The 14,055-nt window shown below is 45.8% G+C and overlaps 1 long non-coding RNA gene across 1 annotated transcript; it reads right to left on the reverse strand.

Annotated features, from left to right (window-relative positions):
* Positions 1-596: 596 nt before the first annotated feature.
* On the reverse strand, positions 597-11,134 carry LOC124514263 (uncharacterized). The gene is made up of 3 exons (XR_006962602.1): positions 10,957-11,134; positions 2,936-3,035; positions 597-983 (listed from the first exon to the last, which is right to left on the reverse strand). It is a non-coding gene; the product is annotated as an uncharacterized LOC124514263 (long non-coding RNA).
* Between the last annotated feature and the right edge of the window lie 2,921 nt (positions 11,135-14,055).

Here is a 14,055-nt window from a genome sequence, read left to right on the forward strand (position 1 = left end):
TCATCACTTACATACAACACCCATTGTTCATCCCAACAAGTGTCCTCCTTAATGCCCATCACTAATCTAGCCCATCTCTCCACCCAACACCCCTCCAGCAACCCTCAGTTTGTTCTCTGTATTTAAGAGTCTCCTACGGTTTGCCTCCCTCTCTGTGTCTATCTTTTGTTTTTCCTTCCCTTCCCCTTTGTTCATCTATTCTGTTTCTTAAATTCCATGTATGATTCTTCTAAAAGAAGGTAAAATAAATTATATTTCTATCAGATCTGTGTGTCAGATCTGTCTGTCTACCTACCTACTTATCAATCTATCAACATCAGCAATTTACCATGAAATGCATAAAGAATAAAAAGACTGCTAAATAAATAGACATGTGAATAGATGTGGCAAAGCAAATATTGTTATTAATAGAATCTAGGTGGTGGATATGCAAATGTTCGCCGTGAAAATTATTTCAACTTTTCTGTAGGTTTGAAAATTTTCCTTATAAAATGATGGAACTAATTTAGATCTTCAGAAATCAGAGATACCCATTTGAATATTATCCAGGAGATACCAATTATTGAACAGCATATAAAAGCAGATTTTAGGTTACATTTTATCGGACACAGCACTCATTTCTGAAGGAGGCTGTCACAGAAATATCTCCTTTGGGGTGCACACAATGGAAGACCAACTTTTATTTGTTACTGGTTAGTATTCTAACAGGAAAGGGAACAGAAGGGTTGCAAATTTTAAGTGTTAACACAAGTACCCCTACTGGACAAAACAGTAGGTTCAATATTATTTCAAGGTTTTTAGTCCCCAACTTTATTTAAAATTTTTTTCCTAAATGGCTTTACCACTTGAAATTCCACTTTCTTTCACATCTGCACCAGTAGGCCTTCCCTTCCTCTTGTCTTTGCAGAATTTCCTTCACCAGGAGCTGCTAATTAGATAGGCCGTATTCTCAAAGTTATGCCCAGGAGTCCAGTTTGTTAGCCCTGGATGAAAGAGATCAGGTTTAAGGCAAACGAACTGACAAAAGGAAGAAAGTGGGATTTTTAACAAATGGGATGTGGGGCAAATAATGTTCTATCTGCACCCATAGGAGCAGGTCTGGAAGCAATGAGAGCGCAAAGAGGTTTCTGGGAGAAGGTGGAAGAAGGGACAAGTTTGGAGAAGGTGAAGGCAGACAAATAATGCTGTACCAGACAGGTCTGGAATGATAGCTAAGCCACCTTAAATTATTTGGGGAATAAGACAGAGCACGTATAAATAGTTGGCCTTCACGTTTGTTTTTGTTCTGAGCATCTTTGATTCTGTGAGACATTGTGCTCCATGAGATCAGCCCAGCATTAGCAGTCCTGGGTCACGCTCAGACAAAAAGGAGCAGAGAATGCTCAGGGGGCCACCCAGGCCACAAAAACCTGTCCTTCCCCTCTCACAGGTGAACTTTTTGTGGAACAGAATAATTAGCCATTAGATCAAACTCCTTAATCTGTATCCTTGTGTTTTCTTCTCTCTCATCTTCTATGAATACTCAGGAAAACCTCAGTTTTTATATGGCGAGAGAAGCAGAAATGGCTTAACTTCTCTTGAGCGACGGGTCTAGATATTTGCAGGATGTCCGGGCCCCCTATTGATACTTACAAAAGCTCTAGGCAGTACAGCACAGTGGCTAGGAGCCCAGAGCTGAGAGCCCACCCTCCTGCATTCAAATTCCAGTTCCACCACCTCCTGGCTGGGTGACCTTGGGCGAGTTACTTAACCGCTCTATGCCTCAGTTTCCTCTGCAAAATGGCAATGATGGTAGTGCTTACCTGATTAGGGAGCTTCAAGGTTTAAAAGCACTCAGTCAACAGTTGGCCCGCATGTAAAGCTTATCTGCTGTTCTGCTGTTGTTGTCTTTCTCCCCAGAAAATGTACTTTGAATCCCTGAATCCCCTCATTGTTCCTCCAAGGAAGAACTGTTGGCTTCAGAGTGGGCGTCCTGAGGACTTTTTTATTCCTATTATCTTAATCCTTCTCTTCCTTCTGACCCAGAGAGACAGCAAGCATGGTCGTTAGGGGACTAGACGCTGGAGATACAGTACTTGGATTAAGATCCTCACTTCATCCTCCTCGTGACCAACTGTAGGACAGTTATTTAACCTGCAGTGCCTTAGTTTACTTATCTGTGAAGTGAGGATGGTAATGATGACAATGATAATGCATAAGGATGTACTGAGTGTTACATGAGATCATCCGCGTCACGCCCTTGGAAGACTCCCGGGCATATTGTTAAGTGTTTATTAAGTGTTAGTCATTATAGTTCTGCATTCTACACCCCACAGGCATATACAGTGGACCTGCCAAGTGCAAAGCACGGTGAGACACTAGTCACCATTGAAATGATTCCTGTCCTCAAGGAGCTTAAGAGTTTCCAAGTTAAAATTTGTGAGCCCTTGATTCATCTTGTGGAAGCCATTGATTCCAATCTTAGTTGAAGACAGGCCCTCAGGGAGGTCCACTCAGATGACACTTGTAGTGCAGAATGTTTCAGAGAAGGCACCCAGCCTTGACTTTTTCCCCTGGTGGGATCCAGGAATCCTGCTGCTCCCTCAGGGGGTTCCAGTTTCTAGCTCTCTGCATCCAGGCCCTCAGCCTCCACCGATCTCCTACTCTGAGGCAGGAGAAGTAATAGAAGCAGGATAGGAGGGGAATTAATAGATGCCCTAGGTTCGAACCTCAGCTCTGCTGCTTCTACCTGACTATTTATTTAACCTCTCTGAGCCTGTTTCCTCATCTGTACAGCAGCACCCACCTCACAAGGCTGTTGTGAGCATTTAAATGTGTAAACGTGTGACAATAACCTAAAAAAAATTTCCAGGCACAGAGTAGGTAGGCCCTATAGAAGAATTTGCTGTTACGGTTTTTATTCACTATAAGAGGGTCCACATAGCATGAAATCTACCTGATAAACCTGGAGCATTCCTCCCACAAGTGTGGTCAACGATCATGTTCTTCCAGTCCACCAGTGGCTTTCTCTGACACTGTCTTGGCAAGTTCTGGTCCTAGGAGACAGAAGAGGAGAAACTTAGAGGACCGAGGGGATGAGAGGAGGTAGAAACAAAAGCCATAGTAGCACCATGAGCTAGGAACATTCACTGTCCCTCTGTGGCACCACAGGAGTTAGGGAGACTATTTCTGTATAGAAAGCCTGCCATTGTTTATACAACAGCAGAGCTGTGTGACCATGTGCGCACTTCAGCATTCCTTCCTCACCGTCCCCATGCATGCTCCTTCTCTCTTGCCTGTCTGCAGGAAGCCAATGGGAACAGGGCCCTTTTCTGGAGGCTTTCTTTTTTTTTTTATTTTATATATATGAAATTTATTGACAAATTGGTTTCCATACAACACCCAGTGCTCATCCCAAAAGGTGCCCTCCTCAATACCCATCACCCACCCTCCCCTCCCTCCCACCCCCCATCAACCCTCAGTTTGTTCTCAGTTTTTAACAGTCTCTTATGCTTTGGCTCTCTCCCACTCTAACCTCTTTTTTTTTTTTTTCCTTCCCCTCCCCCGTGGGTTCCTGTTAAGTTTCTCAGGATCCACATAAGAGTGAAACCATATGGTATCTGTCTTTCTCTGTATGGCCTATTTCACTTAGCATTACACTCTCCAGTTCCATCCACGTTGCTACAAAGGGCCATATTTCATTCTTTCTCATTGCCACATAGTATTCCATTGTATATATATACCACAATTTCTTTATCCATTCATCAGTTGATGGACATTTAGGCTCTTTCCATAATTTGGCTATTGTTGAGAGTGCTGCTATGAACATTGGGGTACAAGTGCCCCTATGCATCAGTACTCCTGTATCCCTTGGATAAATTCCTAGCAGTGCTATTGCTGGGTCATAGGGTAGGTCTATTTTTAATTTTCTGAGGAACCTCCACACTGCTTTCCAGAGCGGCTGCACCAATTTGCATTCCCACCAACAGTGCAAGAGGGTTCCCGTTTCTCCACATCCTCTCCAGCATCTATAGTCTCCTGATTTGTTCATTTTGGCCACTCTGACTGGCGTGAGGTGATACCTGAGTGTGGTTTTGATTTGTATTTCCCTGATAAGGAGCGACGCTGAACATCTTTTCATGTGCCTGTTGGCCATCTGGATGTCTTCTTTAGAGAAGTGTCTATTCATGTTTTCTGCCCATTTCTTCACTGGGTTATTTGTTTTTCGGGTGTGGAGTTTGGTGAGCTCTTTATAGATTTTAGATACTAGCCCTTTGTCTGATATGTCATTTGCAAATATCTTTTCCCATTCCGTTGGTTGCCTTTTAGTTTTGTTGGTTGTTTCCTTTGCTGTGCAGAAGCTTTTTATCTTCATAAGGTCCCAGTAATTCACTTTTGCTTTTAATTCCCTTGCCTTTGGGGATGTGTCGAGTAAGAGATTGCTACGTCTGAGGTCAGAGAGGTCTTTTCCTGCTTTCTCCTCTAAGGTTCTGATGGTTTCCTGTCTCACATTTAGGTCCTTTATCCATTTTGAGTTTATTTTTGTAAATGGTGTGAGAAAGTGGTCTAGTTTCAACCTTCTGCATGTTGCTGTCCAGTTCTCCCAGCACCACTTGTTAAAGAGGCTGTCTTTTTTGCATTGGATGTTCTTTCCTGCTTTGTCAAAGATGAGTTGGCCATACGTTTGTGGGTCTAGTTCTGGGGTTTCTATTCTATTCCATTGGTCTGTGTGTCTGTTTTTGTGCCAATACTATGCTGTCTTGATGATTACAGCTTTGTAGTAGAGGCTAAAGTCTGGGATTGTGATGCCTCCTGCTTTGGTCTTCTTCTTCAAACTTCCTTTGGCTATTCGGGGCCTTTTGTGGTTCCATATGAATTTTAGGATTGCTTGTTCTAATTTCGAGAAGAATGCTGGTGCAATTTTGATTGGGATTGCATTGAATGTGTAGATAGATTTGGGTAGTATTGACATTTTGACAATATTTATTTTTCCAATCCATGAGCAGGGAATGTCTTTCCATTTCTTTAAATCTTCTTCAATTTCCTTCATAAGCTTTCTATAGTTTTCAGCATACATCTTTGTTAGATTTACATCTAACCTTTGTTAACCTTTACATCTTTGGTTAGATTTATTCCTAGGTATTTTATGCTTCTTGGTGCAATTGTGAATGGGATCATTTTCTTTATTTGTCTTTCTGTTGCTTCATTGTTAGTGTATAAGAATGCAACTGATTTCTGTACATTGATTTTGTATCCTGCAACTTTGCTGAATTCATGTATCAGTTCTAGCAGACTTTTGGTGGAGTCTATCGGATTTTCCATGTATAATATCATGTCATCTGCAAAAAGTGAAAGCTTGACTTCATCTTTGCCAATTTTGATGCCTTTGATTTCCTTTTGTTGTCTGATTGCTGATGCTAGAACTTCCAGCACTATGTTAAACAACAGCGGTGAGAGTGGGCATCCCTGTCGTGTTCCTGATCTCAGGGAAAAAGCTCTCAGTTTTTCCCCGTTGAGGATGATGTTAGCTGTGGGCTTTTCATAAATGGCTTTTATGATCTTTAAGTATGTTCCTTCTATCCCGACTTTCTCAAGGGTTTTTATTAAGAAAGGGTGCTGGATGTTGTCAAAGGCCTTTTCTGCATCGATTGACAGGATCATATGGTTCTTCTCTTTTTTTTTTGTTAATGTGATGTATCACGTTGATTGATTTGCGAATGTTGAACCAGCCCTGCATCCCAGGAATGAATCCCACTTGATCATGGTGAATAATTCTTTTTATATGCTGTTGAATTCGATTTGCTAGTATCTTATTGAGAATTTTTGCATCCATATTCATCAGGGATATTGGCCTGTAGTTCTCTTTTTTTACTGGGTCTCTGTCTGGTTTAGGAATCAAAGTAATACTGGCTTCATAGAATGACTCTGGAAGTTTTCCTTCCCTTTCTATTTCTTGGAATAGCTTGAGAAGGATAGGTATTATCTCTGCTTTAAATGTCTGGTAGAACTCCCCTGGGAAGCCATCTGGTCCTGGACTCTTATTTGTTGGGAGATTTTTGATAACAGATTCAATTTCTTCGCTGGTTATGGGTCTGTTCAAGCTTTCTATTTCCTCCTGATTGAGTTTTGGAAAAGTGTGGGTGTTCAGGAATTTGTCCATTTCTTCCAGGTTGTCCAATTTGTTGGCATATAATTTTTCATAGTATTCCCTGATAATTGTTTGTATCTCTGAGGAATTGGTTGTAATAATTCCATTTTCATTCATGATTTTATCTATTTGGGTCATCTCCCTTTTCTTTTTGAGAAGCCTGGCTAGCGGTTTGTCAATTTTGTTTATTTTTTCAAAAAACCAACTCTTGGTTTCGTTGATCTGCTCTACAGTTTTTTTAGATTCTATATTGTTTATTTCTGCTCTGATCTTTATTATTTCTCTTCTTCTGCTGGGTTTAGGCTGCCTTTGCTCTTCTGCTTCTATTTCCTTTAGGTGTGCTGTGAGATTTTGTATTTGGGATTTTTCTTGTTTCTTGAGATAGGCCTGGATTGCAATGTATTTTCCTCTCAGGACTGCCTTCGCTGTGTCCCAAAGCGTTTGGATTGTTATATTTTCATTTTCGTTTGTTTCCATATATTTTTTGATTTCTTCTCTAATTGCCTGGTTGACCCACTCATTCGTTAGTAGGGTGTTCTTTAACTCCATGCTTTTGGAGGTTTTCCAGACTTTTTCCTGTGGTTGATTTCAAGCTTCATAGCATTGTGGTCTGAAAGTATGCATGGTATAATTTCAATTCTTGTAAACTTATGAAGGGCTGTTTTGTGACCCAGTATATGATCTATCTTGGAGAATGTTCCATGTGCACTCGAGAAGAAAGTATATTCTGTTGCTTTGGGATGCAGAGTTCTAAATAGATCTGTCAAGTCCATCTGATCCAATGTCTCATTCAGGGCCCTTGTTTCTTTATTGACCGTGTGTCTAGATGATCTATCCATTTCTGTAAGTGGGGTGTTAAAGTCCCCAGCAATTACCACATTCTTATCAATAAGGTTGCTTCTGTTTATGAGTAATTGTTTTATATATTTGGGGGCTCCGGTATTCGGCGCATAGACATTTATAATTGTTAGCTCTTCCTGATGGATAGACCCTGTAACTATTATATAATGTCCTTCTTCATCTCTTGTTACAGCCTTTAATTTAAAGTCTAGTTTGTCTGATATAAGTATGGCTACTCCAGCTTTCTTTTGGCTTCCAGTAGCATGATAAATAGTTCTCCATCCCCTCACTCTGAATCTAAAGGTGTCCTCAGGTCTAAAATGAGTCTCTTGTAGACAGCAAATAGATGGGTCTTGTTTTTTTATCCATTCTGATACCCTATGTCTTTTGGTTGGCGCATTTAATCCATTTACATTCAGTGTTATTATAGAAAGATACGGGTTTAGAGTCATTGTGATGTCTGTCTGTTTTATGCTTGTAGTGATGTCTCTGGTACTTTGTCTCACAGGGTCCCCCTTAGGATCTCTTGTAGGGCTGGTTTAGTGGTGACAAATTCCTTCAGTTTTGGTTTGTTTGGGAAGACCTTTATCTCTCCTTCTATTCTAAATGACAGACTTGCTGGATAAAGGATTCTCGGCTGCATATTTTTTCTGTCTAGCACACTGAAAATCTCGTGCCAATTCTTTCTGGCCTGCCAAGTTTCAAAAGAGAGATCAGTCACGAGTCTTATAGGTCTCCCTTTATATGTGAGGGCACGTTTACCCCTTGCTGCTTTCAGAATTTTCTCTTTATCCTTGTATTTTGCCAGTTTCACTATGATATGTCGTGCAGAAGATCGATTCAAGTTACGTCTGAAGGGAGTTCTCTGTGCCTCTTGGATTTCAATGCCTTTTTCCTTCCCCAGTTCAGGGAAGTTCTCAGCTATAATTTCTTCAAGTACCCCTTCAGCACCTTTCCCTCTCTCTTCCTCCTCTGGGATACCAATTATGCGTATATTATTTCTTTTTAGTGTATCACTTAGTTCTCTAATTTTCCCCTCATACTCCTGGATTTTTTTATCTCTCTTTTTCTCAGCTTCCTCTTTTTCCATAACTTTATCTTCTAGTTCACCTATTCTCTCCTCTGCCTCTTCCATCCGAACCGTGGTGGTTTGCATTTTGTTTTGCATTTCATTTAAAGCGTTTTTCAGCTCCTCGTGACTGTTCCTTAGTCCCTTGATCTCTGTAGCAAGAGATTCTCTGCTGTCCTGTATACTGTTTTCCAGCCCAGCGATTAATTTTATGACTATTATTCTAAATTCACTTTCTGTTATATTATTTAAATCCTTTTTGATCAGCTCATTAGCTGTTATTTCCTGGAGATTCTTCTGAGGGGAATTCTTCTGCTTGGTCATTTTGGATAGTCCCTGGTGTGGTGAGGGCCTGCAGGGCACTTCCCCTGTGCTGTGGTGTATAACTGGAGTTGGTGGGCGGGGCCGCAGTCAGTCCTGATGTCTGCCCCCAGCCCACCGCTGGGGCCACAGTCAGACTGGTGTGTGCCTTCTCTTCCGCTCTCCTAGGGGCGGGATTCACTGTGGGGTGGCGTGGCCCGTCTGGGCTACTTGCACACTGCCAGGCTTGTGATGCTGGGGATCTGGCGTATTAGCTGGGGTAGGAAGGCAAGGTGCACGGTGGCAGGGGGGGCAGGCTTAGCTCGCTTCTCCTTAGGTGATCCACTTCAGGAGGGGCCCTGTGGCAGCCGGAGGGAGTCAGATCCGCTGCCGGAGGTTTGGCTCCGCAGAAGCACAGAGTTGGGTGTTTGCGCGGAGTGAGCAATTTCCCTGGCCGGAACCGGTTCCCTTTGGCATTTTGGCTGGGGGATGGGCGGGGGAGATGGCGCTAGCTAGCGCCTTTGTTCCCCGCCAAACTGAGCTCTGTCGTCGGGGGGCTCCGCAGCTCACCCTCCCTTTGTCCTCCAGCTTTCCCGCTTTCTGAGCAGAGCTGTTAACTTATGACCTCCCAGACGCTAAGTCGCGCTTGCTGTCGGAACACAGTCCATCAGGCCCCTCCGCTTTTGCAAGCCGGACTCGGGGGCTCTGCTTGGCCGGCGAGCCGCCCCTCCGCCCCGGCTCCCTCCCGCCAGTCCGTGGAGCGCGCACCGCCTCGCCGCCCTTCCTACCCTCTTCCGTGGGCCTCTCGTCTGCACTTGGGTCCGGTGACTCCGTTCTGCTAATCCTCTGGCGGTTTTCTGGGTTATTTAGGCAGGTGTAGGTGGAATCTAAGTGATCAGCAGGATGCGCGGTGAGCCCAGCGTCCTCCTAAGCTGCCATCTTCCTGTCGAGTCCCTTCTGGAGGCTTTCAAGAGAACCCAGCTCAGGTTTGAGGCTCAAGTCCCAGGTGCTCTGGGAAGGAGGCTGCCAAGGTAACATGGTAATTTCCACAGGTCCACCACTAGAGGGCAGAGCTCCACCACAGGAAATCTAAAGTCAGCAACCAGTAAGCCCCCCGTCCAAGTGTGCTGGGGAGAATCCTCCAGAATGCCTGGCTGCAGCTCTTCGCAATTCAGTTTCCCTGGGGTTTGGCCCAGGATCTTGGCGATCACTCTATGACACAGACATTCCACCCACGCAGGCCCCTCAGGCCGGAGAATGTCACTCCCTGGTCCCCTGGATAATGAGCATGAAAGGAATCGAAGGTAAGTCAGGACGAGTGGCTAGTTTGCTCCTCTCTGTTGCTGCTGCATCTCATATCTTACACCCCTGAAAGCCTTGGCTCCAGTTGAGGGCCCTCATCGGGGCAGATTTCGTTGTCATACATTTGGGCAGCCCCTTGTTATCTGGCATAAAGTGGCCTAATTCCTAAAATAGCACCCCATGTCCCTGACCCTCCTCACCTTACTTTTTAGGGCATGTTCGTCATGAAAACAAAGGTCAGGGTGGGGCTTGGGGTGGAAGGTGACCAGTGTCTCTGTAGGGATTTAATAGATGGGGTTATCCATGGCCGCGCAGAAAAGGCCCAGAGTGGTCCCACGTGTGACACAATTTTCCGGTTTCCCCATCACCCCTGGCACAGGTGGTATAAGAAAAGCATCACCCCAGGCAGGCACAGCACGTCTTGGGTCAGGAAGCAAGGAACTGGGTTCCAGTCCCAGCTTCCCCTTGCCCTTCTGCTTTTTCTGCGGAAATTACTAAGCTGCTCTGGGTTTTCCTTCCTCACTGTTTGAAAATGACTGTTCCTCTTGAAGGGCAGCACTGCTGAAGAGGGGAGTGTTTGTTTTGTTTTGTTTAATGTGTATTTATTTTGTGGGAGAGAGCACGAGCAGGGGAGGGGCAGAAAGAGAGGGGAGCAGGGAATCCAAAGCAGGCTCTGCGCTGACAGCTGAGAGCCCGATGCAGGGTTAGGACTCGTGAACCATGAGATCATGACCTGAGCCGAAGTCAGACTCTAGCAATTGACCCACCCAGGGGCCCCTGGTTTTGTTTTTGTTTTTGTTTTTTTTAATGTGGGATTTGTCTATCCCATTTCTAAGTGATTCCTGCTCAAGCCTAAGGAAGGTATGAATCGAAGAGGGAAGAACCAAGATTGGCTGAATAGAGGTTATCTGCCAAGGTCCTGGCAAGAGTGTGAAATGTCAGATTAGGTTGATTTGCTCTCTTGTCTCACAGGCACACATGCGTATGCACGCGCGCACACACACGCGCGCGCGCACACACACACACACACACACACACGCGCGCGCGTGCGCGCTTCCTGTCTCCAGAGTATAATTAGTTTCTTCTGACACAGGCACATCTGGGATATTGCTTACTGCTCTGCAAATACCTCATATTTAGTATGTTATTCACCTGCTAAGCAGCTCCTCTTGTGATCATCGCCTTTGGCAACATTTCATGGCAAAATCCCTGGCAGACAGTCTGGAGAGCAGTGCTTTAGCCGTATTCACACCCACCTCACCTTCAACACGCTTCTGGGACATTTTTATCCCAATACGATCTCAGACAAGTCACTTACCTCTCTGATTGTCATGGTGTTTACAGTATTTTTAAATTGGAAGTCAGAAGAGTGTTCTGTTCTGCTCCCTTGCTTCTCTCAGTGCTCCCTTCTCTCTCCTTCCCCCACGTCCCTCACTGTAGGATTCTGCACTCCAGCCATTCCCAACTACTTGTCTTCCCCGAGGCGGCCGTTCTTTCCTGCTCTGCATACACACAGTGCTCTCTGCTTTGAATCCCCCTTTTTAAAACGTCTGTTTTCCTTTATCTGCTATCAGCCCTTGCAGTCTCAGCTTTGACATCATCCTCTCCAGGAAGAACCCCCTGCTGTCTCCACACCACCACCTCGCCTGGGGCTGATGTCCCTGCTCTGTGCCCCCATAGCACCTGCACACCCGCCACAATACATTGCCCTCGTCTCACCAGTTTGCCTTCCCTCCGGGCCATCCTCTTATCTTTGCCCAGCCAACGCCAAGCACGGCGCTCTGGTCTTCATCATACTGCCTCTCCTGCTGGGTTCAGTCTTTCGTATGGATGTACATGCTCCTCACCCAGACCCTGCTTTGGGTGTTAAGTAGAAAGTCATGGCTATACTCTTAGATATTCCCGCCGCTGTGGCAGAACTGTACTCCTGAGAAACCGAAGCTTTTGGTTTCCATCCCAGAGGCTGGAGGTGTTTGTGTAGTTTTTTAATATGAAATTTATTGTCAAATTGGTTTCCATACAACACCCGGTGCTCATCCCAACAGGTGCCCTCCTCCATGCCCATCACCTACTTTCCCCTCCCTCCCCTATAAACCCTCAGTTTATTCTCAGTTTTTAAAATTTTTTTAAATGTTTTTATTTATTTTTGAGACAGAGAGAGACAGAACATGAGCAGGGGAGGGGCAGAGAGAGAGGGAGACACAGAATCCGAAGCAGGCTCCAGGCTCTGAGCTGTCAGCGCAGAACCTGATGTGGGGCTCGAACTCACCGACCGTGAGATCATGACCTGAGCTGAAGTTGGACGCTGAACAGACTGAGCCACCCAGGCGCCCCTATTCTCAGTTTTTAAGAGTCTCTTATGGTTTGCTTCCTTCTCTCTCTGTAACTTCTTTTTTTTTGTCTTCTGTTGAGTTTCTCAGGATCCACATAAGAGTGAAAACATATGGTATCTTTCTCTGTATGACTTATTTCACTTAGCATAACACTCTGGAGGTATTTGTGAATGGTTTCTGTTGAGCACTGGGACCTTCCCACAGAAGGGAAGACCACACCCACCTCATGAAGTTGACAGTGCGCAAGGAGCTTCCATGTACCCCTTACTACCCCAAACTCGCCTTAGATACGGTTGTCTTCTTTGATAGATTAGGAAGCCGAGGCCCTGAGACGAACTGACTCGGGGTTCCAGAGGCAGGAAGTAGAGAAGCTGAGGCTGGAAGTCAGGTGGCATGTGTTCCTGGACTCCAAGCTGGAGAAAACAGGGCTTTCTAATTCTCCCCCCCACACCCCTCTCTGCCGGGCCTGCAGGAGCCCCAGGGTAAGCCACAAAGTCAGGCTCCCGAAGCAGACCGCTGTGCAAGGGCCTGCCCTCTGTGGTCTCAGGGAAGAACACCGCGTACTCTGCCCTCTCCATCTCAGCAGTGCATTGATCCCGTACTTGGAAAAATCAATGTTGGCGAGGACAGCAGAACGATTGCTCAGACACATTTGTCATTGGAGGTGCCTTCAAACATACCCACACAGCAGCAGCCTTCAGCCTCCGCACCCCCAGCACAGCCACCTCTTGGGCCAGAGTCCCAGCTACGGGCAGCACAGCCTGCAGGGAGTCTGAACCGGGGAATGTCCGGGTCAGGGGATCCAGCTCCGTGCTGCACGGGTGAGGCATCTGAGGCCAGGAGGTGAGCGACCTGCTCAAGGTTACACAGCTAGGAAGTGACAGGGCCAGGATAAGAATTTAGCTCTCCAGATCACATTCGTATGCCCTCCAGCCTGGATCACATGAGGCGCTATTATGGGTGTCAGGAGGCCTCACTTTGTTCCCCACAGAGTGTCAGCCTGCCCCTGCCTCCTGTTGCCCAGTATGCCTCTGTCAGGAATCAGTGCCTTCATGGAGGGGACACAGAGTAGTGGTTAAGGACACCGGCTTGGGTGGGGCACCTGGGTGGCTCAGTCGGTCAAGCATCTGACTTTGGCTCAGGTTGTGATCTCACAGTTCATGAGTTTGAGCCCTGCATGTCAGCCCTGTGCTGACAGCTCAGAGCCTGGAGCCTGCTTCGGATTCTGGGGCTCCCTCTCTCTCTGCCCTTCCCCAGCTTGCACTCTGTCTCTGTCTCTCTCTCTCTCAAAAATAAAAGAACACAGGCTTAGGATCAGATGGACTCAAGGTTGTGACCTATTCCTAGCAGAAGATTATTTAACTTAACCTGTAGTTTCCGTATCTGTAAAAATCATGTCTTATTCCAGGACTGTTTTCATTCCACGTCTTAACATCGAAAATCATTAAAACCGCCTGATGAGATTGGTTCTGTTGCCTGTGGTACTTCAGGCACAGAGAGATTCAACAGTGTGCCCAAAGCCACACACCTAGGAAGCAGGGGATTCAGCAGGGGCCTGCAGTAACTGGTGCACTCATGCCACACGCCCAGCTCCCACCCCCTGCACACCGGCCCCACCTGATCTGGCAAGCACAGCACCTGCATGTGGATGACAGCACCCCTCTGTCGTGTCTGCTCAGCCGCATGCCAGCCATTTGGTCAGCTTGTCCCTTCGTTGGCCAGTAGGTACAGAGAAGGAAAGCCGTTAGTCGATTTGGCTTCTTTGGGGTGGCACAGGCTGTGTTGCTGGGTTCCTCCCTAAATGCACATTTCTGAGACATTCTTTTATCACCAGAGCCTGGTTTGCTTTGGGCTGGCTTCTTTCTGAAGCTGAGGGATACGGTGACATTTGGGCATATCCAGGAAAGGCCTGAGAAGCAGATGGCTGCTTCCGACCCCAACTTGGTTCCACAGTGAGAATGGCCCAGGCAGGATACTCTCAGACATTTCTCCACTCAGCATCTTAATTATTCATCATGTCCTTAAATACTCTTCTGTGACGAAATGCTAAGCGACACATTAAATATTCATCATGATGCACCTAG

The sequence above is a fragment of the Lynx rufus genome, unplaced genomic scaffold (genome assembly GCF_022079265.1).
Source record: "Lynx rufus isolate CCGP_SWC_20201006 ecotype Redwood Valley unplaced genomic scaffold, mLynRuf1.p SCAF_2, whole genome shotgun sequence".
NCBI classification, from domain to species: domain Eukaryota; kingdom Metazoa; phylum Chordata; class Mammalia; order Carnivora; family Felidae; genus Lynx; species Lynx rufus.